The sequence below is a fragment of the Chiloscyllium plagiosum genome, unplaced genomic scaffold, assembly GCF_037043375.1.
Source record: "Chiloscyllium plagiosum isolate Xiang-an unplaced genomic scaffold, Cpla_swu_hap1 HiC_scaffold_37, whole genome shotgun sequence".
NCBI lineage: Eukaryota > Metazoa > Chordata > Chondrichthyes > Orectolobiformes > Hemiscylliidae > Chiloscyllium > Chiloscyllium plagiosum.
The window spans coordinates 33,664,444-33,690,156 of NW_028270175.1; the positions used below are offsets into that span (position 1 = coordinate 33,664,444).

Below are 25,713 nucleotides of genomic sequence, written 5' to 3' on the forward strand. Positions count from 1 at the left end.
AATTGAACCCAGGACCCTGGTGCTGTGAGGCAGCAGTGCTAACCACTGAGCCACTGTGCCGCCAAAGTTGCTTGGAAGGATTTAAACTAGTAAGGTGGGGGTTGAGTTGTATTAATCATCTGTTAGAACCACCTACTATTCCAGAATCAGTTTCATTGACTTTGAAAGAACTGAATATCAGATATGATTGTAACAGATTGAAAGTGATTCCATCATTTTTATATCCCTGTCCATGGTCTGTTTCACCCCTAAAGAATTCTCAGTCATGAAATGCACTTGGCCTCAGGGTTCAATAAGAAGAAAAACAAAGACTTAGGCATTCAGGTAGATAATGCTTTGATGTTTGTATCAGATATGGATAGGGTGGTTAAGAAGGTGTTTAGCATGTGTGCTTTCATTGCTCAGACCTTCGAGTAGAGTCTGAATAGGGACATTATGCTGAGATTGTGAGGGGCTGGTGAGGTCTCTTCTGCAGTTACGTGCCCAGTTGTGGTCACTCTGTTATAGAAAGGATATAATGAAGCTGGAGAGGGTTCAGAAGAGATATAACAGGATATTGCCAGTAATGGTGAGTTTGAGTTATAATGAGAGGTTGGATAGGCTTGGACTTTGTTCACTGGAACGTAGGATATTGAGGGGTAACCTTCTCGAGGGATATAGATAAGGTGAATGGCAGGTGTATTTTCCCTATGGTGGAGGCTTTCCAGACTAAGGGGCATACTTTTAAGGTGAGAAGAGAGAGATTTAAAAAGACATGAGGGGCAATGTTTTTACACAGTGGTTTGTGTGTGGAATGAATTTCCAGAGGAAGTGGTGAATGCAGGTATATTTACAATGTTTAAAAGTCATTTAGATAAGTACATGAATTAGAAATAGTTGGAGGGATATGAGCCAAATGCAGGCTGGTAAGACTAGTTTAGTTTGGGATTATGGTTAGTATGCACTGGTTGGACCGAAGCATCTGTTCCATACTTTATGACTCTGACTCTGATGAAAATTACAAAACTTCTCATTCTTGATCATTGTATAGTAACTTCTGTTTCAAGTGTGCATTCTTCTATGGAGGAGTACAGAGAGAAGGCTACCCCCCAACCTACAAATGAACAAAAAGACTAAGGGGCACTTCCAAGGTGGCAGCTCCAAATGGCATGGAGATAAATAATATTAGGGAACAAAATCACATTTTTGGCCATCAATAGCAAATAAAAAGGCATTGCTTAAATAGTATGTTCAAGCGAAATACTTTAGCATGCAATATTTCTATGTAATTCAAGAAGTGTTGAATTTAGCGGCTGTGAGATAGAACATAGAACATTACAGCGCAGTAATGCGCTTCGGCCCTCAATGTTGCACTGACCTGTGAAACCAATCTGAAGCCGATCTAATCTACACTATTCCATTTTCATCCATATGTTTATCCAATGACCATTTAAATGCTCTTAACGTTGGCATTACTTAACTGCTGCAGGTAGGGCATTCCACGCCCTTGCTACTCTCCAAGTAAAGAACCTACCTCTGATATCTGTCTATGTCTGTCTCCCCTCAGTTTAAACCTATGTACCCTCGTGCTAGCCATCACCATCTGAGGAAAAAGGCTGTCACTGTTTAATTGTCCAATCGTCTGATCATCTTGAATGCCTCTATTAAGTCACCTCTTATCCTTCTTCTCTCTAACTAAAACAGCCTCAAGTCGCTCTGCCTTTCTTTATAAGATCTTCCCTTCATACCAGGCAACAACCTGGTAAATCTCCTCTGCACCCTTTCTAATGTTTCCATGTCCTTCCTATAGTGCGACGACCAGAACGCAATACTCCAAGCGTAGCTGCACCAGAGTTTTGTAGAGCTGCAACATGACCTCATGGTTCCAAAAATCAATCCCTCTACGAATAAAAGCTAACACACTATGCACCTTCGTAACAACGCGATCAACCTATGTGGCAACTTTCAGGGATCTATGAACATGGAAACCGAGATCCCTCTGCTCATCTACACTACCGACAATCTTACCATTGGCCCAGTACTCTATATTCCTGTTAGTCCATCCAAAGTGAATTACCTCACACTTTTCTGCATTAAACTCCATTTGTCACCTCTCAGCCCAGCTCTGCAGCTAATCTATGTTCTTCTGTAACCTTTCACATTGTCCACAGCTCCACTGACTTAAGCGTCATCTGAAAATTTACTAACCCATCCTTCTACACCCTCATCCAGGTCATTTATAAAAATGACAAAGAACAGTGGCCCCAAAACAGACCCTTCCGGTACACCATTAGTAACTGAACTCCAGGATAAACATTTCCCATCAAACACCACCCTCTGTCTTCTTTCAGCTAGCTAATATCTGATCCAAATCACTAAATAACACTAAATCCCAAGCCTCTGTATTTTCTGCAATACCCTACCATGGGGAACCTTATCAAAAGCCTTTACTGCAATCCATGTACACCATATCAACCACTTTGCCCACATCCACCTGTTTGGTCACCTCAAAGAACTCAGTAAGGTTTGTGAGGCATGACCTACCTTTCACAAAACCATATTGACTATCCCTAATCAAATTATTCCTTTCTAGATGATTATAAATCCTATCTCTTATAATCCTTTCCAACACTTTACCCACAACTGATGTAAGGCTCACTGGTCTGTAACTATCAGGATTGTCTCTACCCGCCTTCTTGAGCAAGAGGACAACATTTGCTATCCCCCAGTCTTCTGGCAATATTCTTGTAGACAACGTGACATAAAGATCAAAGCCAAAGGCTCTGCAATCTCCTCACTAGCTTCCCAGAAAATTTTAGGATAAATCCCATCCAGCCCAGGGGACTTATCTATTTTCACATTTTCCAGAATTGCTAACACCTTCTCCTTATGAACCTCAATCCCGTCTAGTCTAATAGCCTGTATTTCAGTATTCTCCTTGACAGCGTTGTCTTTTTCCTGTGCGAATACTGACAAAAAATATTCATTTAGCAACTCTCCTATCTCTTCAGACTCCACACACAACTTCCCACTACTGTCCTTGACAGGCTCTACTCTTATTCTCGTCATTCTTTTATTCCTGACATACCTATGGAAAGCTTTAAGGTTTTTCTTGATCCTACCTGCCAAAGACTTCTCATGTCCCCTCCTGACTCTTCTTAGCTCTCACTTTAGGTCCTTCCTGGCTAACTTGTAACACTCAAGCCCCCTAACTGAGTCTTCATGTCTCGTCCTAACATAAGCCTCCTTCTTCCTCTTGACAAGAGATTCAACTTCTTTAGTAAACCTCAGTTCTCTCGCTTGACCACTTCCTTCCTGCCTGACAGGTGCATACTTTTCAAGGACATGCAGGAGCTGTTCCTTGAGGAGCTGTTCCTTGAACAAGTTCCACAATTCAATTGTGCACATCTTTTGCAATATCCTTCCCCATCCTATGCATCCTAAATCTTGCCCAACCACATCATAATTGCATTTCTCCCAGCTGTAAATCTTGCCCTGTAGTATGCACCTATCTCTTTCCATCGCTAAAGTAAACATAATCAAATTGTGATCACTGTCACCCAAGTGTTCATCCACATCGAAATCTAACACCTGGCCCAGTTCAATTCCCCAGAACCAAATCCAATGTGGCCTCGCCTCTTGTTGGCCTATCTGCATTCTGTGTCAGGAAATCATCCTGCACACATTAGACAAAAACCGACCTATCTAAGGTACTCAAACTATAGCATTTCCAGTCAATATTTGGAAAGTTAAAGTCCCCATAACAACTACCCAGTCACTTTCGCTCATATCCAGAATCATCTTTGCAATCCTTTCCTCTACATCACTGGAACTTTTTGGAGGCCTATAGAAAACTCCTAACACTTCTTTTCTGTTTCTAACCTCAGCCCATACAACCTCAGTAGACAAGTCTTCACGAAACGTCCTTTCTACCACCATAATACTGTCCTTGACTAACAATACCACACCTCTCCTTTTAACACTTTTCCTGTTCTTACTGAAACATCTAAACCCCAGAACCTGCAACACCACTCCTGTCCCTGCTCTATCCATGTCTCCAAAATGGCCACAACATCAAAGTCCCAGGTACCAACCCAAGTTCACCCATCTTATTCTGGATGCTCCTGGTGTTGAAGTAAACATGCTTCAAACCACTTTCCTGCCTGCCAGTACAGTCCTGTGATCTTGAAACTTTATTCATCGCCTCACTACTCTCAACCTTCTGTACGCTGGAGCTACAATTCAGGTTCTCATCCCCCTGCTGAATTAGTTTAAGTCCTCCTGCAGAGCATTAGCAAACCTCCCCCACCATTCCCCCCCCCTCCCAAAAAGGATATTAGTAGCCCTCTGGTTCAGTTCTAGACCATCCCATTTGTAGAAGTCCCACCCACTCTACGATGAGCCCCAATTATCCAGCTTTCTGAATCCCTCCTCCTGCTCCATCCAGATAGCCACGTGTTCAACTGCTCTCTCTCCCCATTCCTCACCTCGCTAACACGTGGCACAGGTCACAAACCAGAGATCACAACTCTGTTTCTTCTCGCTCTCAGCTTCCACCCTAGCTCCTTGAATTAAATAGACATACATTTTGCACAGAGCTGGATTTTAGTTTGCAAAGGGATGGTTTGAGCATTTTTGTTTCCATAGTGGTTTTGTTGGAAGGAAGAATTTTAGACAAGAAACTGAGAAAACACATCGCTGTTCTTCAAATAATGCAATAAAGTCTTTCTCAAGCTAATAAGAATGAATCCTCAGTATAATAACAAAGGAACAATCACTCTGGCAATATGGCATGACCTGAGTGTCAGCTGGATATTATATTCAAGGACTGGCCTTGAACATACCTAAAACAAAATTGAGAATTTTATCACTTGAACAAAGATGACACACAAGTTAGCTTTTTTCTGTACTATCGATAAGACCATATGCTAATAAAGTATACTGAATGCATTTCCTTTAGCGCTTAGCCCTGGGCAGTAACAGTGGCAGAGACTATGGCAATGCTTTACATCCAATAATGGGAATGTTGCTTGCCTTTGGAATAGTAATTTATATTGCATCTCTAGAAATGTTTCCTTTTCCACGAATTGATATTCTTCTCAAGCTGACTTCTTGAACTATTCTTGTTGAATTATTGGATAAAATGAAGGCAGGCTTGCTGTTGATGCCTCCCATGATATATTGAAATGAGGTGATTTGTTTAATTCAACGCTAGCAAAATCTAGCCACTTCACTATAATCAGTCTTGCCACTATCTTTGTTTCCAGACTCATGACCTGACATAAGTCTTTTCACCTGCAATTTCCTCCAGTCACATACTAGGAAAATCAAATTATTATCATCTTCCACCCAGCACAATTCTGTTTGATAGTCTTCATTCCCTGGTTAAGATTAAACCAGAATTATTGTAAACTGAGTTGATAAGGTTAAAAATCACACAACACCAGGTTATAGTCCAACAGGTTTAATTGGAAGCACTCTAGCTTTCGGAGCGTCGTTCCTTCATCAGGTGGTAGTGGAGAGCTCAATCCTAACACACAGAATTTATAGCAAAAATTTATAGTGTGATGTAACTGAAATTATACATTGAAAAATTGATTGTCTGTTAAGCCTTTCATCTGTTAGAATACCATGATAGTTTCACTTCTTTCATATGTAAATCACAAAACCTGTTTTTAAAAGTTGCATTCTTAGGTTAGCTGTTAACAATGACAATAGACAATAGGTGCAGGAGTAGCATTCTGCCTTTCGAGCCTGCACCACCATTCAATATGATCATGGCTGATCATCCTTAATCAGTATCCTGTTCCTGCCTTATCTCCATCACCCTTGATTCCACTATCCTTGCGAGCTCTATCCAACTCTTTCTTAAATGAATCCAGAGACTGGACCTCCACTCTGGGGCAGAGCATTCCACCACAATGGTGTTAGCTAGACAATGTGTTGAAGGTTTTAGCCCCCTGTGTTCTCTGTCTATGCCATGATGTTTAGATTGATTCTAATCTAAAAAGTGAGATAACAGAGTTTTACATGAATTCATGCAGTTTTTGAGCAAAGTACAATGTAACCCCGCAAGTACAAATTCACCCCACAAAATATATGTGTGCATATGGGTCTTTGTCTGTGTGTGTGTGTGTGTGTCTGTCTGGATTGGGGGTTGTGAGTGTGAGAAAGTGTATGTGTGTGTGTAGCGAGTGCAGTGTGTCTTAAGTCTGTGAGGGGATGCATGTGTGAGTGTGGGAGTGTGTGTGTCTGTAAGGGTGTGTATGAGTGTCTGTGTGCGTGTCTGTGTATATGTGTGTCCGTGTGTATGTGTGTATAGGAGTGCCTGTGTGTGTGTGAGAGCGTGTATGTATGTGTGTGTGTGTAGGAATATCTGTGTGTGTGTGTATAGTGCAATGGTGATCACCTGTAATGTGACATGAACCCAAGTTCCTGGTTGAGGCCCTCCCTATGCGTACAGAACTTAGCTATCAGCCTCTGCTCGGCCACTTTTCGCTGCTGCCTGTCCTGAAGTCCACCTTGGAGGATGGTCACCCGAAGGTCCGAGGTCGAATGTTCTGGACCACTGAAGTGTTCCCCAACTGGGACGGAATACTCCTGTTTGTTGATTGTTGTGCGGTGCCTATTCATCCGTTGTCGTAGCCTTTGCTCGGTTTCCCCGTTGTACCATGCCTCCGGGCATCCTTGCCTGCAATGTATAAGATAGACAATGTTGGCTGAGTCACATGAGCACCTGCCATGTACAAGGTGGGAGGTGTCCCCACGCGTAATGGTGGTATCTATGTCCGCACTCTGACACGCTGCAAGACGGAGGAAGGTGGACTGTGGTTGGGACGATGAGAGATAAAAGGGAGAGGGGTGGAGCTAGATAGATGGGAAAGATGATGGACAGGTCAAGAGGGTGATGGAGGATCTGGAACACCCCACCAACCAACCAACCCCACCACCCCTTGGCTGAACACTTCAATTCCCCCTCCCACTCCATCAAGGACATGCAGGTTCTGGGCCTCCTCCATCACCAAACCCTAACCACTCAACACCTGGAGGAAGAATGCCTCATCTTCCGCCTTGGGCCTCTGCAACCACACAGGATTATTGTGGATTTCACCAGTTTCTTCATTTCCCCTCCCACCCACCTTATCCCAGTCCCAAGTCTCCCACTCGGCACCACCCTCTTGACCTGTCCATCGTCTTTCCCATCTATCCACTCCACCCTCCTCTCCAACCTATCACCTTCTCCCTCACCTTCATTGACCTACTGCATTCTCAGCTACCTTCCACCCAGCCCCAACCCCCTCCCATTTATCTCTCAGCCATCCAGCCCACAAGCCTCATTCCTGATGAAGGACTTCTGCCTGATACGTTGATTCTCCTGCTCCTTGGATACTGCCTGACTTGCTGTGCTTTTCCAGCACCACACTCTTGACTCTGATGTTCAGCATCTGCAGTCCTCACTTTCTCCTATCTTAAGTAAGTGGGCAACAAAGAATCTGATGGAATATAATGGGTGTTGTACACTTTAGCTACATAAGTAGAAAAACATTTGCAAAACTTGTAAATGTTAATGTTGAGAGGGTATGCTTTTACAAGGAACAAGGAACAATATGACAATTTATCTATAATTATAAAGGGCTTTAATGCAACAACACAGAATTGCACATATGTGCAGCTTTGCTCTCTATATTGAAGGATTTATGGATTTATTTGCATTGGAGAGGCAGTGCAGCAAAGGACTTATAAATTGTTTTCTGTGATGAGAGATTGAATAAACTGAGCAGATAACCCCATGATCTCATTGAAACATACACAATTTTTCATCTGTCCAGCTAAAAACTGAGAAACTGTTTCCCCGATACAGGAGCACATCGCCAGAATAAGAGGTTGACCATTTTAGATTCCGATGAGAAGAATTTATTTCTGTTAAAGGTTTATTAATCTTTGGAGTTTTAGAAACATAGAGAGTAGGAGTATGCCACTCAGCCCTTCAGACCTGCTTTGCCTTTCAATATGATCATGGTTGATCATCCAACTCAGAACCCTGTTCCTGCTTTCCCCGTACACCCTTTCATACATTTAACCATGAGAATTATGTAGGTCATAGAGATGTACAGCATGGAAACAGACCTTTCGGTCCAACTCATCCATGCTGACCAGATATCCTAAATTAACCTAGTTCCATTTGCCAGCACTTGGTCCATATCTCTCTTAACCCTTCCTATTCATATACCCATCCAGATGCCTTTTAAATGTTGTAATTGTCCCAGTCTCTCTATCACTACCTCCGGCAGCTCATTCCATACACGCACCATCCTTCATGTGAAAATGTTGCCCCTTAAGTCCCTTTTAAATCTTCCCCCTCTCACCATAAACCTGTGCCCTCTAGATCTGGACTTCCGCATCCCAGGGAAAAGACCTTGTCTATTTACCTATCCGTGTCCCTCATGATTTTATAAATCTCTCTAAGGTCACCCCTCAGCTTCTGACGCTCCAGTGAAAACAGCCCCATCCTATTTAGCATCTCCCTGTATAGCTCAAACCCTCCAATCCCAGCAGCATCCTTGTAAATCTTTTCTGAACCCTTTCAAATTTCGCATCATCCTTCCTATAGGAGGGAGACCAGAATTGTGTATAATATTCCAAAAGTGCCCGAACTAATGTCCTGTACAGCCACAACATGACCTCCCAACTCCCATACTCAATGCTCTCACTAATAAAGGAAAGCATACCAAACGCCTTCTTTACTATCCTATCTACTTGCGACTCTACTTGCAAAGAACTATGAACCTGCACTCCAAGGTCGTTATATCTAGCTCCTTCTTGAAAATATTAAATATTTGGGTCTCAACTGCTTCCAGTGACACAGAATTCTGCAGGCTCACCACTGTCTGGATGAAGACATTTCTCATCTCAGTCCAAGATGTCTTAGCCTATATCCTTAGATTCTAGCCCCTGATTCTGAACTCCCCAGATACCAGGAACATCCTTCCTGCACTTACCTTGTGTAGTCCAGTTAGAATTTTCTTCTAAACTCGAATGAATTTCATCCTAATCAATCCAACTTCTCTTCATATGTCAGTTCTGCCCTTCCAGGCATCACTCTGGCAAATCTTCATTGCACTCCCCCCATAGCCAGACATTCTTCCTCAGATAAAGAGATCAAAGCTGCACACAGTACTCCAGATGTGATCTCACCAAGGCCTTGGATAATTGCATCTAAAGATCCCTGCTACTGTACTCGAATCTTCTCACTATGAAGGTCAACATACCATTTTACTTCTTCACTGCCTGCAGCACTTGTATGCTTACTTTGTGAGTGGTGAACAAGGACACCCAGGTCTTGTTACATCTCCCCCTTTTTTAATCGATCATCATTCAGACAATAATGTATTTGGCTGTTTTTGAAATCATTTCTGCATCCTCCCAGTTCATGCTTCTACCTAATTGTGTTATCTGTAAACTAGGAGATATAATAATATAAAGGGAAATCCAAAGTTATCTATAAGCATTAAACAGTAAGCAAGCGGTTAAATGAGGAGTAGGGCCAATCAGAGACCAAAAAGGGGATTCAGTGTGGAGGCAAAGGGAATAACTGAGGTGATAAATCAATACCTTGCATTGTTTTTACAAAAGAGGAGGATTATGCTCAGGTCATGGTAACAGAGAAGGGAACTTTGACATGAGAAAGATCCATGATTGATCAGGAAAAAATCTTGACAAGGCATCAGGACCAAGTGAAATGTATCCAAGGATTTTGAAGGAAGTGAAGGTTTAAATTGTTGGAGAATTAGCCATTTTTTTTTTCAATCTTTCCTGGACTCAGGGAAGATCCTGGGGGGTTGCAAACATTACAGTCTTGTTAAAAAAAAAAGCTGTAAGGATAATACAAGCAATTACATATTGGTTAGTTTAATCTCAATGGTGGGGACGTTTCCCAAAACAATTATTTGGGATGGAATTAGTGGTTACATGGAAAAAGGTGGGATGGTGAGGAAGAATCCCCACAAATATACAAAGGGAAAATTTTTGTCTGACTAACTTGCTGGAGGTTTTTTGAAGAGGCAACATGGTAATGCTGCTGATATGGTACAGATGGATTTCCAGAAGGCATTTGATACAGTACTACACAACAGACCTAGGAGGAAAGTTATAGGTTGTGGTATAAAAGTGATAGTGTCAGCATAGATGCAAAATTAGTTGAGTGATGGAAAGCAGAGAATCCAAAGAATAGAATCTCAACAGTGTGGAAGCTGGCCATTCAGCCCATTGAGTCCATACCGAAAAGGGGATTCAGTGTGGAGGCAAAGGGAATAACTGAGGTGATAAATCAATACCTTGCATTTCTTTTACAAAAGAGGAGGATTCTGCTCAGGTCATGGTAACAGAGAAGGGAACTTTGACATGAGAAAAGTCCATGATTGATCAGGAAACATCTTGACAAGGCACCTCTGAAGAGCACCCCAGCCATGCCTACCTCTGTAATGTTGCATTCCCCATTGGAACCCACCCAGCCTGCACATCCCTGGATGCTATGGTCAATCTACCTAACCTTCACATCTTTGGACTGTGGGAGGAAACAGAAATCTACGCATTAACATGGAGAATGTGCATGCAGTATACAGACAGTTGCCCAAGTCTGGAATCGAACCTGGATCCCTGGAGCTTAAGGCAGCAGTACTAAACACTAAGCTACCATGCCACCCAATGATCAATGGGCATTTTTCAGGCTGGAGGATGATTTGTATTGGAGTTCCCCTCAGGTCAGAATTGGAACCTTGTTGCATGTATGCTTTAAATGTATGCCATTGCCTAACCACCAACATCCCTTTCAATAATGTTCCCCAATTTATCATAACCAGCTCATATCTCGTAGTAACATAGCTTCCTTTATTTAGATTCAGAACCTTAGTCTCAGAATCAACTGCATCACTCTCCACCTTTATAAAGCATTCTGTCATATTATAGTTACTCTTCCCCAAACGCTATTGCACAGCTAGATAGCCAATTATTCATTTGAGGCTGCAGATTAGCCATGATTATAGTGAGCAACAGAACAGACTTAAAGGATCTTTATGGTTTACTTGTGCTATTTATGATGTTCTTATACTAATCTATTTGAGAGGATTTGGGAGTTTTTTCAATGTCATTTACAAACTTCTTCCCTGATCAAACACCACCAAAAATAAATTACTGTTCGTGCACCTTACTGTTTTATTGGAACTTACACTACACAAAGTGTCTGTTCTTCTTACTGGAATAACAATAATAATTGCACTTCCAAGTAATCACTTGAGTGAAGTGTTTTTGGATATTTTATCAGGGATATGAACATGTAACAATGCAATTTCTGTTCTCCTCCTCTGGCCAAACATGCTACAACTTCAACCTCAAAATAGCTATTCTGACTTTTCATTGTAAAATCAAATATCAGGTCTTCCATGAGCTACGTCTGTAAGAATCTCAAACCCAGAGCCATAATTTTCTCTTGCCCAATCCAAAGGATTGGGAATGGACTGCACACAATAATATATTGGGCATCACCAAAGGCTAATGATATATATCTTTTTAAAATAATTGTCCAGCAAAAGAATAGATAGGTGATTTTATTTAATGTACAGCAAGGTATTTTTATCTGAAATTAATTGTCTTATAGAATCCTGGAAGTAGATTCATTAGTAACGTCAAAAGCAAACTTGATTAGAAGTGAAAGAAAGTCAGGTGTATGGCAAACAAGCAGAAAGCAAATTATGCAAAGAATTCGCACAGGCACAAAAGACAGATGGCTGTATAATCATGGAGTTGCTAAATGCATTTTTTATGTCAGAAAAACCCAGTGCCTTAAATATTGTTGAGTTTAAGTGTGATGCAGTGCAACACTGAGATACTGCTTGAAGGCAATGAGATGACAAGCTCAATCTAGTGCAAAGATATATCACTGATAAGCATTTCACTGTTACTAACAGTCAGAGATTCATTGTCCAGGAACAACTTTTAGACCAAGTGCCACATGAGATGTTCAGTGGCTGGTTTGGTAATATATTAATTATTAGAAGGCGAGGAGCTGTGATGCCTGACCCAAAGGGGATCAATTTGAAGAAAGACGAGAGTTTATACAGTGAATAAATTGTCAAATTTCAGGTGGAAATAGTAGTCAAATAAGCCTTTGAAGGCTGTGTTCAGGCATGCACTCGTTGTGGGGCTCCAATTGACCTTTGAAGACCAATTAACTGAATGCAGGATCCACTCATTAATGGCAATTAAATCACTTAACAGCTGAAAGAATGTTATCATATTCTAATGACCCAAAGTATGAGCAGAACATTAAAGAACAGATTTGAAATCAGGGCAGTATAAAATAATTATATTCGCAGCTCAAAAGGAGGAATAATTCTGGTGAAGAAGAGATCATATATGCATTTTAGAATGTCTCTCCAGATGACTGTTTCCTTCTTTGAGTGTTATTCAATTTGATGTGGATTCTTTGATAGTTTTCTCCATAATATTCCTGAAATTATAGAATCCCTACAGTGCGGAAGCAGGCTATTTTGGCCCAGTGAGTCCACACAAATCCCCTGAGGAATATCCCATCTTGGCCCACCCATCTTTGCAATCCTGCATTTTTCATGGCTAGCCCACCTAGTCTGCACATTCCTGGACACGATGGGCAATTTAGAATGGCCAATCTGTACATCTTTGGACTGTGGGAGGAAACCAGAGCACCTGGAGGAAACCCACGCAGACACAAGGAGAATATACAAACTCCACACAGTCACCCAAGGGTGGAATTGAACCTGGGTTCCTGGTGCTGCGAGGTACAGTGCTAACCATTTAGCCGCCCTGAATGTGAAGCAGCTCTGTTTATACCAAGGCTGCAAAATTTAAAAGGAAGAAAATATTTTTGGGCAAGTTGTTTTGCGAATCACTTTCAAATATTTTCTTATTTTCATATGACATTATCACACATGAATGACAATATATCTCCCTCACTGGAAACTTAAAATGGTTCACCTCTATGAGACTATATAGATGAAAATACATAATCTGCATGTTTGCTGCACAGCCAACAAATTACCTCATTCTCGGAATCAATGTCTCTCTTCAAATCTAGGGTTCCACCATATCAGAAATGTATATTTTTTTTGCAAAAATCGATTATGTGAGGTATCTTTAGCCCAATGTTTTAAACAGAGCTACACTTTAAAAGGTGAAGGACCAAGCTTGTAGTATAAAAGTTTTATAATAGCAGTGAATCTATCCCAACTTGCAAGCAGCTTTGTCAGCATACCATTAGTATTTAGTTTCTGCTTTAAATATATGAACTATTTTTTAAAAATAATGAATAAGAAAGGAAATCTGAACTGTTCTGAGTTCTTAGCACTGCATTAATACAGACTCCTTTTGCATTCAACTTTGTAAAATTAGCTGATTCTTCTTAATTATTTGAAATATATTCTATTATTGATATGCTGCTAATTACATTAGTCAGTTTGGAAAGTATTGAATTTAGACTTAAAGGCAAGGACACCTGGAATACTGTGTACAGTATTGGTCTCCTTGTTAAGGAAGAATGAAAATGCTTTGGAATCAGTACAAAAAAATTTACTAGACGACTACCTGAATGACTGCGTTGTCTTATGAGGAAAGATTGGACAGGCTAGGCTTGTATCTGTTGGAGTTTAGAAAAGTTAAGATGTGATTTGGTTGAAATGTAAAAGATCTTGAGGGGTCTTGATCGGGTGTGTGTGGAAAGGATCTTTCTTCCTGTGCCAGAATCTGGAAATAGAAGTCACTGTTTAAAAATGAGGGGCCTCTCATTTAAGGTAGAGGTGAGAAGCTATTTTTTCAGTGTCGAGATTCTTTGGAACTCTCTTCCTTTAAAAGCAGTGGAAACAGAGTCTTAGTATATTTTTAAGGCAGAGATAGATAGTTTCTGGACAGCAAGGGATGAAATGTTGTCAGGGATGTTTGAGATTATAGAGTAATCAGATCAACCAATTTTCTACTAAGTAGAAGAGTAGGCTCAAGGAGCTGAATAGCCTACTCCTGTTCCTATTTTGTGTGTTTGTACAAAAAAACTTCACCGTACTGCCTTGCATTTCTTGTAGTTTATTTATAATTTAATGAAAATTTCCTAGCTTTGTTTTTTGTTGAAAGCATTTAGATCCTGGTAGCTCTGTGATAATTGGGCCATGGATGTGGAAAATCTCTATCTTGAGCCTGCCAAATGCAAGAACCAATAGAGTGCAAGTACATGTTACTGATTTGGTTATATACTGATGAATGTACATGCCAACATCTGTACCCAGTAGTATATCTTCCAGTAGTGTGGTACAGTAACACATAGCTATGGAATTATAATTGAGTATTGTTTACTTAAGAGGTTGGTGCAGCTTCTGCTCCTTCTATTTTTTTTCTTGCAGTCAGAGACACCAGTAAGGAAGCAAAATTACTCAGGTCTTTACTTTTGCCTTAAATTTGATATTTAATTGAACATTATTTTCTATTTTCCAAAAACAGAAAACCTCATTAAACTGTTAAATTTCTTTTGAGGTACAAAGCGGTTTAGGAAAAGTGATCCATCATGGCTCACAAGCAAAGTTAAGATTATATTAGATCAAAGGAAGAGACTTATAAAGTTGCTATAGAAACAGTAAGTCTGAGAATTGGTTGTATTTTAAAATTCACAAATGGAGGGCCAAGAAACTGATATTTTTTTTAAAAAAGAGAAAATATAATATGAAAGTAAGCATCAAAGAAACCTTAAAACCTTAAAAGGCTGGAAAAGCTTCCATAGCTATGTAAAAAGGAAGAAGTCAGCAAAGACAAATGTGAGTCCATTGCAACTAAAGACAAAATCATTTATAATGGGAATAAGAAATTTTCCCCTCTCTAGTTTAGCATGACCAATGGTGAGAAAGTTGAGAAAATATAGTCAGAATATAAAAATCAGAATCTCAATGTAAAGAAAAAAGTTTCACAGCTTTTTCCTATGCATCTTAAATTGGGAATTATAGAATTTTGCTATTGACTGTCTTTTTTTTAATGTATTTATGTCTCAGCTTGTTTTATTCCCTGCCATATCTAACTCTCTTTTTCTTCCTCCTCGAGAAACTAAATGGCACAAATTCCCAACATGCAAATCAGAGCCAAATTACCTGGTACCTACAGCTTGCCAAATGCATGTCCCAACCATCATCCAACTGTTTCTTCAGCACAATGTCTCTCCATGCTCCATGGCGCCCATCCTCCTCGACTCTTCATCCACCCATTAGAAAACCACCAGCCTCAGCTCATTATGCTTGCTTACCGACAAAGTCTCAGAGCACTTAAACTTTTCAACACTGGAAATCAGGAACATCTACAATTTACATGCTTTTGTCTGGTCATTTTGTGTGCAGGTAAGGCATGCATCTCATACATCTACACAGGATTCGTCTTATGGTTCTTAGCTTGCTTCCTCAGCACTCACTCATTTTGCACTTACTTGGAGGCTACAACTCTGTCCACTTCATATGCCCTTCTGAGAGCACACTCACTGACTTCATCATTGACTTGCAGACTGTTAGTTTCTGATCAGAGGGCCAGTCTTTGTGAGTCGCATTGCTTTTTACTGGAAAGGGTTTTCAGTTTTGTTATAGGCAGCTAGCCTCTTGCTTGCATTGCCTTTTAACTCACAGTGTAAGTAAAGAAAGTAGTCACAACTTGAAGCACTGAACAATCTTATAATTGACCAATCACTGTGTTGACACCAAGCTGTATCACCAGCAGATTGCAGCAGTTTTCTTTTGCTAAAAATGCACTGCATATGCATCAAGCAAATGGCCATGATTGAAAGTCAAAGGGTAGAAGTCCTTATGGAGTAAAGGGAGAGTACAGTCTGTCAGGGGACTGCCACAGTTAGTCAATGGGTTTGTCCAATTCCCATCCAAAGGACTGGCCACCAATCAGGCGCTTGGTCCTGTCAGATCCGAGGACTCATGTCCGTGGTCTAGGAATTGGGCCAGATGTAGCGCATCCAGTCCAGGGATTACAGGCACGTCAGTCATGATGCTTTGGAGAGAGAATCCAAGGGGTTGGACCATGCTGTTGTGCCAAGTCAATAAAGGAGTTTGGACTAGTCGATCTCCGATTTCTCAGGGTGGTTGGTAAAGTCCTGGGGAAAATTGCTACTCAAGTCTGGAAATGAGTTTCATTGCAGTAGGTTATTGAGACTGCTCTTTTAGTGGGCCATTCTAGATTAAAATGTTCTGAGAACAGGAGGGACTGTGATCTCTGGGAGGGGGTGTCCTTATAGGTCACAGTCACACTATATGGGAGGGATATCAATGGTATGGGAATTTCCAAAATCATGACCTCTGTGAATAAAGTGGGCATGTTAATTGTAATATGGAAGGGCTTGACTGAAATGAAGGAAAACTGAAATGAGGGAAAACTGAAAGATCATCGGGTCCACAGAAACAGTTAGGTAAAAGAGAACATGACTACTGGTGGGAATATTTTGTCTCACAACTGAAACCTGAAACTCAGTGACAAAACAAAGGTGGAATTTTGTCATGTCAGATTGAATGTCAAATATGCAATAACTACACAAGATGGCTGATATCCCGTGAAAAGTGGGGGGAGTAAGTTATTCTCTTTGGGACAAATTCTTTGTGTTTGAGGTCCTGCTATGGACAAAAACAGTAATACCTCCACTGATTTTAGTAAGCCATTCATCTGATTTCAATTTGTTCTTATTCTGGGATGGTTGAATTATCCTTTGAGGTAGATTAAGGAGGCTGGTTTGTGTTCTCTAAAGTTTAGAATAATGAGAAATGATCTTTTTGAAACATACACAATTCTTTTAGGACTCCACAGTTTAGGTTCTGGAAGGGTGTTTTCCATTGCTATAGACACAGTCTCAAAATAAGATGAAGATGAGGAATTTGTTCACTCAGAGGATGGTAAATCTTTGGAATTTTCTATTCCAGAAGACTGTGGAGGATAAGTTACTGAGTCTATTCAAGATAGGTAGATAGATTTTTAGACATTCAATGTATCAAAGAATCTAGAGATAATGCGGGGAAAATGGTGTTGATGTATAAGATGAGTCATGCTCTAGTTGAATCATAATCAGGCCTGATGAACCAAATTAGATTCTCTACAGTGTGGAAACAGGCCCTTCGGCCCAACAAGTTCACACCGACCGCTGAAGAGTAACCCACCCAGTCCCATTTCCTTCTGACTAATGGGCAATTTAGCATGGTCAATTCACCTGACCTGCACAACTTTGGAAGGAAACCCACGCAGATACAGGGAGAATGTACAAACTCCACACAGACAGTTGCCCGAGGCTGGAATCGAACCTGGGACCCTGGTGCTGTGAGGCTGCAGTGCTAAGCCACCATGCCACCCTGGTCTGCTCATACTCCAATTTCCTATGTTCCTATTACCAAACAGGTTTTCATAGATTAGATTAAACCCATTTACTCACTATTGTGCCAATCATCAGTCCCTTTAATTTTGAGAAACGAGAAACCCATTAGATTACTCGTGGTTCTAGAGACAATCTACACAAGGTCTTGTCCCTTACACAGAGAGATTGAAGAGTGTTTGGCTCCAAAGTTTAAAAGTTTTATTAACAAGCTGCTATATAAGAATCTAATCTAATAGTTTAGATTTTTATATAGCAGCTTGTTAATAAAACTTCTTTAATGAGAAAAAGAACAATTCTCCCATTTTGAGAAAGATGCTGTGGCTATTCACATTTTCCTGCAGGATGAGTAAACAATGTCAAGGTTATTGTGTATTTAGAAAAATTAAAACCATGAATGCAATTAATAGCCTCCTGAATGGCAAAGTTTAGGTGATTAATCAAATGCTCAGTCTGTAGGGGATTACGCCTTGGTAGTGTGCAGCATTGTTTGTATCTCTCCACAATTTGTAGTGAGGCCCCAGCCTGGAGGTGACAGTGCAGGGTCCTGGCTACTCCCAAACCTGTTTCGCAGAGACGACTGTCTAGTTATTGCCCTGCAATGCTTCAAACAACAACTAGGCTGATGTTCATGCTAGCTTCTCATTCCTATCATCAGGCATCAAGTTAGTAATTCTGACAATTGGGATGGCACAGTGGCAAGCACGGCTGCCTCACGGCACCAGGGACCTAGGTTCAATTCCAGTCTCGGGTGACTGTCTGTGTGGAGTTTGCACATTCTCCCCGTGTCTGGATTTCCTCCCACAATCCAAAGATGTGCAGGTTAGGTGAATTGACCATGCTAAATTGCCCATTGCGTTCAGGGATGTGTAGATTAGGTGCATTAGTCAGGGAGAAATGTAGAATAATGGTAGGTGAATGGGTCTGGGTGGATTACTCTTTAAAAGGTCAGTATGGACTCATTGGGCTGAAGGGTCTGTTTCTACAGTGTAGGAAATTCTATGACAAAATGTCTGAAAATGCCAAGTGAAAATTTGGAAACATACATTGTTTTGTAGTGGTTAAATCATGCATTCATAACAAAGTCAAGATTGACTTTAATGCCATGCTCTGGAGACACATATTCAAATCCCACCGTGTCAGCTAGTGGAACTTAAATTCAATAAATAAAATCTGGATCTAAAACTCTTCTCTGTACCAATGAACATGAAGTTGTCATTGTTGTACAGATCACCCTGGTTAGCTAATGACGTAGAGGGAAGGAAATCTGTTGTTCTAACTTATTCTGGCCTATATGTGACCCAGGAGAAAGTGAGGACTGCAGATGCTGGAGATCAGAGCTGAAAATGTGTTGCTGGAAAAGCGCAGCAGGTCAGGCAGCATCCAAGGAACAGGAGAATCGACGTTTCGGGCATAAGCCCTTCTTCAGGAATGAGGAAAGTGTGTCCAGCAGGCTAAGATAAAAGGTAGGGAGGAGGGACTTGAGGGAGGGGCATTGGAAATGCGATAGGTGGAAGGAAGTCAAGGTGAGGGTGATAGACCGGAGTGGGCCACCCCAGTCCCATTGGATGGAAAATGGCATGGTAGCAAGCCACTTTTCTTGGCATCCATTTTCCCTCCTACTTCAGTCTTTCCAGTTGCTGAGGGGAAGTTGCCAGCCGTGGTATGTAATAATCTGCTATTTGATCAGGTTTTAACTGATTAAAGATAGTCTCTATGACTTACTAACATGGCACAGTAGTCAGCAGAAAGCTTGAAAAATAATTTCTTGCAAATCTACATGTACTACAATATTCTCATTGCCATGCATTTCATTACCCTATGATACCTTTGCCGGAAAGAGTTAAATCTGACTTGTTCTGAAAGTTTGCATTTTAACTTGGGTCCTTTGATTCCTTCGAGTTATACTTTTATAGTATATTTGAAAGAGGTGAGAATATTCATTTTAAGTTAAATATTAGTGTTAGTAATGAGTTCCTGTGTCCTTTCAGATTAGATTAGATTAGATTACTTAGATTACTTACAGTGTGGAAACAGGCCCTTCGGCCCAACAAGTCCACATTGACCCTCCAAAGAGCAACCCACCCAGACCTATTCCCTTACATTTACCCCTTCACCTAACACTACGGGCAATTTAGCATGGCCAATTCACCTAACCTGCACATCTTTGGACTGTGAGAGGAAACCGGAGCACCCGGAGGAAACCCACGGAGACACGGGGAAAATGTGCAAACTCCACACAAACAGTTGCTTGAGGCAGGAATTGAACCCGGGTCTCTGGCACTGTGAGGCAGCAGTGCTAGAACAATGATTATGAGCTCTCAAGACAACTGACAAATCTCTGTTCAACTTTCAGCAATAAAAACTCAGAAGTAAATTTATGCTGCATCTTATATATTAGTCCTAAAGGATAAGTTTAAACCTTGATTAGGAGATCCTAACTATTCTAACATGCTGCTGGCTAGCCTGTTGCCATGCAATCTCTATAAACATGAGTTTGTCCAATTCTCTGCTGCCCACGTCTTGATTTGAACCAAGTCACGTTCACCGATCATCCTTGTGCTCTCGCATCAACATTGGTTCCCAAATCCAGTGACACCTTCATTTTAAAATTTTTATTCTTATTTTCAAATCCCTGCATGGCCTACCACACACCCACACCCCTTGTTAGAGGTGCCCCAGTTGACACTTGGTTTTACTAGAAACTTCTTTGGGTAGGTATGATGCCACCAACCTTTCTTGTAATATTAGTTTAAATGTGTGGCACTGGAAAAGCACAGCCGGTCAGGCAGCATCTGAGGAGCAGGATAGTTGACGTTTCGAGCATAAGCTCTTCATCAGTCATTTCTGTCATCAGCAGTCAAGCACCACATTTTTCAACTCTGATCTCCAACATCTGCAGTCCTCACTCTCTCCTTGTTGTAATCTTAGTCAATGTATCTTATTGATATTAAGTGATGAAGGATTAACCACTAATAATCTTTCTGTAGAAGATGGATGTATTTGAAAAGCAAGAAGTATTTTACATCCTAATGAGATAACAGGTTACATTTGACTAATACTGGTAAAATACATTATTTTTAGATTAGACTTGTATATTTTTGCAGAGATTCATATTTGTTATAAAAAGTGGTGACCCTCAGATTAAGCCACCACCAGTCATCTCTGTGAGAGAGCAGTCGTACGGTCCTCTGGGGCTAGAGTGACTCTACCTTTGTAAGATGTTGTGTAAATCAAGTTGTTTATGTTGAGCCCAGAAATACTGAAAGGAGATGCTGTCATTCATAAAGTTTCTCTCGTGTTTTGTTACTAGAAGTACTCTTGGAGTGGGCATTTTATACCCAATTACTCAACATGGAACGTTACAAAGTTCTGTTTTTCTGCAATGGTATGAGAAGAGTTGCGCTCAGTTTCCTGTTCCTTTTGAGGAAACTACTGGAATGAACATTGTGATGATGTAACCTGTGAACTCTACTAATATGTGAGGATTTTTCTCCTCGGTCCTGTACAAAGGGAAATTGATGGGAAATAGGGACCCAGAAATCCTACTGGACAGGGTGGTACAAAGGAAATAAGGTAACTCCATCTCAGCCTCCTCAAATAATCCTCAGCATCACAGATGCCAGCCTTCAACCATTTCAATTCACTCCAAATGATATCAAGAAATAGTTTGAGGCATTTGGACACTTGAAAGGCTTTGACAATATTCCAGCAGTAGTACTGAAGGTTTGTGCTCCCGAACTGCCATACCCCTAGTGTGGATACCAGGGGTATCTGTATATCTGTAATACTGGTATCCACACATTAATGTGGAAAACTGTCCAAGTGTGTGCTGTCACAAAAAGCAGGATAAATCCTACCTAACCAATTACTGACTCATCAGTTTACTCTCAATCAGGAATAAAATGATGGAAGGTGTCATCAACAGTGCTATCAAGCACCATCTGCTTCTGACAAATTAGAGCCTTGGTTCAACCATAAAGAAGAGCTGTACTCCAGAGGTGAAGTGAAAGTGACAACCCTTGACATCAAGTACCCTTTTAACCAAATGTGGCATCAAGGAGCCCTAGCAAAAGTAGAATCAATGGGAATCAAGTGGAGAAATATGCACTGGTTGGAGTCATACTGGGTAATTAGGAAGATGGTTGTCATTATTGGAGGTCAGTCATCAGCTCCAGGACATGCAGGAGTTCCTCAGGGCAGTATCCTAGGCCTAATCATCTTCAGCTGCTTCATCAATGCGCTTCCCTCCATTATAAGGTCAGAAGTGGTGATATTCACCAACAGTACTTGACATTGTGCAATCATTTGCAACTGCTCAGATACGGAAGCAGTCTATGTTCAAATGCACAAGGCCTGGACAAATATCCATCCTGGCACCTTCCCCTGCCACCGCAGGAATTGCAAAAGCTGCGCCTACACCTCCTCCCTCACCTCCATCCAAGGCCCTAAAGGAGCCTTCCACATCCATCAAAGTTTTACCTGCACATCCACCAATATCATTTATTGTATCCTTGTTCCCGATGCGGTAACACTCACCTTCATCCCCCTCCGTCCACGCATCAATGAATTTAATACACACCGTGACGTCGAACACTTCTTCCGCCGCCTCTGCCTCCGAGCTTACTTTCACAATCAGGACTCCCGCCCACCTTCCGAGGACCCTTTCACCCACCTTCAACACACTGCATCCACCTGGACACCCCGCGCTGGCCTTATTACCTGCCCTCGACCTCTTCATTTCCAACTGCCGCCGGGACATTAACCGCCTCAACCTGTCTACCCCCCTCCCCCACTCCAACCTCTCACCCTCACAATGTGCAGCCCTCCAATCCTTCTGCTCCAATCCCAACCTCACCATCAAGCCAGCAGATAAAGGGGGCGCAGTGGTAGTCTGGCGCACTGACCTCTACACCGCTGAAGCCAAATGCCAACTCGAGGACACCTCTTCCTACTGCCCCCTCGACCGTGACCCCACCCCCCATCACCAAACCATCATCTCCCAGACCATACAGAACCTCACCACCTCAGGAGATCTCCCACCCACAGCTTCCAACCTCATAGTCCGGGAACCTTGCACTGCCCGGTTCTACCTCCTTCCCAAGATCCACAAGCCTGACCACCCTGGCCGACCCATTGTCTCAGCATGCTCCTGCCCCACTGAACTCATTTCTACCTACCTCGACACTGTCCTTTCCCCCCAGTCCAGGAACTCCCCACAAAAGTTCGAGATACCACCCATGCCCTCCACCTCCTCCAAGACTTCTGTTTCCCCGGCCCCCAACGCTTCATCTTCACCATGGATATCCAATCCCTCTACACCTCCATCCACCATGACCAGGGCCTCCAAGCCCTCCGTTTTTTCCTCTCCCGACATCCCGAACAGTACCCTTCCACCGACACTCTCATTCGTTTGGCCGAACTGGTCCTCACCCTTAACAATTTCTCCTTCGAATCCTCCCACTTCCTCCAGACCAAAGGGGTAGCCATGGGCACATGTATGGGCCCCAGCTATGCCTATCCCTTTGTTGGCTACGTAGAACAGTTGATCTTCCGTAATTACACCGGCACCACTCCCCACCTCTTCCTCCGCTACATTGATGACTGCATTGGCACCACCTCGTGCTCCCGCGAGGAGCTTGAGCAATTCATCAACTTCACCAACACATTCCACCCTGACCTTAAATTTACCTGGGCCATCTCTGACACCTCCCTCCCCTTCCTGGACCTCTCCATCTCCATTAATGACAACCGACTTGACACTGACATATTTTACAAACCCACTGATTCCCATAGCTACCTGGATTACATCTCTTCCCATCCTACCTCTTGCAAAAATGCCATCCCATATTCCCAATTCCTCCGCCTCTGCCGTATCTGCTCCCAGGAGGACTAGTTCCACCACAGAACACACCAGATGGCTTCCTTCTTTAGAGACCGCAATTTCCCTTCCCACGTGGTTAAAGATGCCCTCCAACGCATCTCGTCCACATCCCGTACCTCCGCCCTCAGACCCCACCCCTCCAACCGCAACAAGGACAGAACGTTCCTGGTGCTCACCTTCACCCCACCACCAGGGATATATTTCCCTTCCCACCCTTTTCCGCCTTCCGCAAAGACCATTCCCTCCATGACTACCTGGTCAGGTCCACGCCCCCTATAACCCACCTCCCATCCTGGCACCTTCCCCTGCCACCGCAGGAATTGCAAAACCTGCGCCCACACCTCCTCCCTCACCTCCATCCAAGGCCCTAAAAGACCCTTCCACATCATCAAAGTTTTACCTGCACATCCACCAATATCATTTATTGTATCCATTGCTCCCGATGCGGTCTCCTCTACATTGGGGAGACTGGACACCTCCTAGCAGAGCGCTTTAGGGAACATCTCCGGGACACCCACACCAATCAACCACACCGCCCTGTGGCCCAACATTTCAACTCCCCCTCCCACTCAGCCGAGGACATGGAGGTCCTTGGCCTCCTTCATTGCCGCTCCCTCACCACCAGACGCCTGGAGGAAGAACGCCTCATCTTCTGCCTTGGAACACTTCAACCCCAGGGCATCAATGTGGACTTCAACAGTTTCCTCATTTCCCCTTCTCCCACCTCACCCTAGTTCCAAACGTCCAGCTCAGCACTGTCCCCATGACTTGTCCTACCTGCCTATCTTCTTTTCCACCTATCCACTCCACCCTCCTCCCTGACCTATCACCTTCATCCCCTCCCCCACTCACCTATTGTACTCTATGCTACTTTCTCCCCATCCCCACCCTCCTCTAGCTCATCTCTCCACCCTTCAGACTCTCTGCCTTTATTCCTGATGAAGGGCTTTTGCCTGAAACGTCGATTTTACTGCTCCTCGGATGCTACCTGAAATGCTGTGCTCTTCCAGCACCACTAATCCAGAATCTGGTTTCCAGTATCTGCAGTCATTGTTTTTACCTAATATCCAGGCAATGACCATCTCCCATAAGAGACAACCTAACCAATATCCCTTGACATTCAATAGTGTTACCATCACTGAATAACCCACAAAAACTTCGTGGGTGTTATCATGACCAAAAACTCACTAGACTTACCATATAAATATAGTAGTTATAAGAGTAGGTCAGAGGAATACTGCAGTGAGTAACTCACTCTTGAATCCCCAAAGCCTGTCTGCCATTTACAAGGCATAAGGCAGGAGTGAGTGAGAATACTCCTCACTTGCCTAAATGAGTACAGCTCCAATAGCAATTGAAGCTTGATTCTATCCAGGACAAAGCAGCCCATTTGATAGGCACCACATTCACATCCATTCCCCCTTTTTCATCCCCTCATTCTCTCTAGAATTCAAATTGTTTTAATGCCTGACTCTAATTCAAGTTGTTTCATTTGGATTTGAATTCTAGTTAAATCATGTTGAAGCTCACCCTTCCCCTTTCGGCTTAGGTGGTGAGGTAATTCTTTTTCGTTCCTGCTTTCAAGTTGGCACTTAAACTCTGCCGCAAATTTCAGATTGATCTTTCTTAAATGCTGAAAGGCACTAATACAAGTCTTCTCTTCCGAAAATCACTTCAGCATTGAAAGCAGTCATGCTGGCTTTTCAGTGAAAGCAGCAAGGCTTAAAGCTAAAGACAGCTTTTGACCTTGCCACCTTCTTGACCAGTCTCCCTTAATGTGGATGTGAGCATAAAACCACAGAACAAAAGAATAAACTATTTCAAATGACTGCATCAATTCCAAATGAAATCGGTTAATCCAAATGACCAAATCCATCCAATTGCACACTGACAGCTATGAACAGAATTGTCCAAATTTCCTACTTGGTACTCTTGGGAATTACAGCCTTCAAGTTCTTACTGTGCCATGTAAATAATCTAACAACTGAGTTAAAAAGCAGTTGATTGATTCTTGTTGGTTGCAAGAAGAGGAGCCAGTCCATTAAGCATTCACTTAAAAGCTCAGAATGACATTTGGCTTCAGAAAAATACCTAAATTTGAACCTAGAAACGTTAGATCTAATGCCAGGGATTCACTTTTGTTAATGATTAGGTATGAAAGCACTTAACTATCAAAAACAGAATGTAACAATGAAATTTGCTTCACAGACCTGTTATCTTAACAACTTTCCTGAAGATGGAATGCACAAGTTGAACAATCCAGTTTTACTGATTTATATTGATGACTGTTTATTGATATTTATTTCTAATGCTGCAAACTGAAAATATAAACTTCAGAAGAGATCAAAGCATCCAGTATTTCACCATGTTCATTTACTACTACTTTCATATGATGAAATAAGCTGACCATGGAGTGTTAAGTTTGGCTATCCACTCA

General features: G+C 42.1%; 1 protein-coding gene across 8 annotated transcripts in view; it reads left to right on the plus strand.

Moving 5' to 3' along the window:
- disp3 (dispatched RND transporter family member 3) overlaps positions 1-25,713 on the plus strand; it is a 492,179-nt gene that overhangs the window by 362,162 nt on the left and 104,304 nt on the right. The gene's annotated exons all lie outside the window — the stretch shown is intronic.